The sequence below is a fragment of the Nannospalax galili genome, unplaced genomic scaffold (genome assembly GCF_000622305.1).
Source record: "Nannospalax galili isolate Female #2095 unplaced genomic scaffold, S.galili_v1.0 scaffold290, whole genome shotgun sequence".
In the NCBI taxonomy this organism is placed as follows: Eukaryota; Metazoa; Chordata; class Mammalia; order Rodentia; family Spalacidae; genus Nannospalax; species Nannospalax galili.
Genome location: NW_008331486.1, coordinates 636,490 through 636,894, shown reverse-complemented (window position 1 = coordinate 636,894; position 405 = coordinate 636,490).

The window sequence follows — 405 nt, the reverse complement described above, 5'->3', positions numbered from 1 at the left end:
ATTGCATTGTGTTCTGATAGAATGCATGGAATTATTTCAATCTTTTTGTGTATGTTGAGGTTTGTTTTGTGCCCCAGTAAATGGTTGATTTTGGAGAAGATTCTATGGGGTGCTGAATAGAAAGTGTATTCTTTGGTTCTTGGGTGGATATTCGTTCGATGTCTCTTAGATGCATTTGGTCTATGGTATTGATTAATTCACATGTCTCTCTGTTAATGCTCTATCCTGTTGCCCTACCTAACAGAGACAATGGGGTATTGAAGTACCCTACTATTAATGAGTTGGAATTACTCTGAGTCTTAAAGACCAGGAGTACTGTTTTTATGAAGTTGATTGCACCAGAGTTTGGTGAATATATGTTCATGATTGTAATATCTTCTTAGTTTATTGTTTCTTTGATCAGAA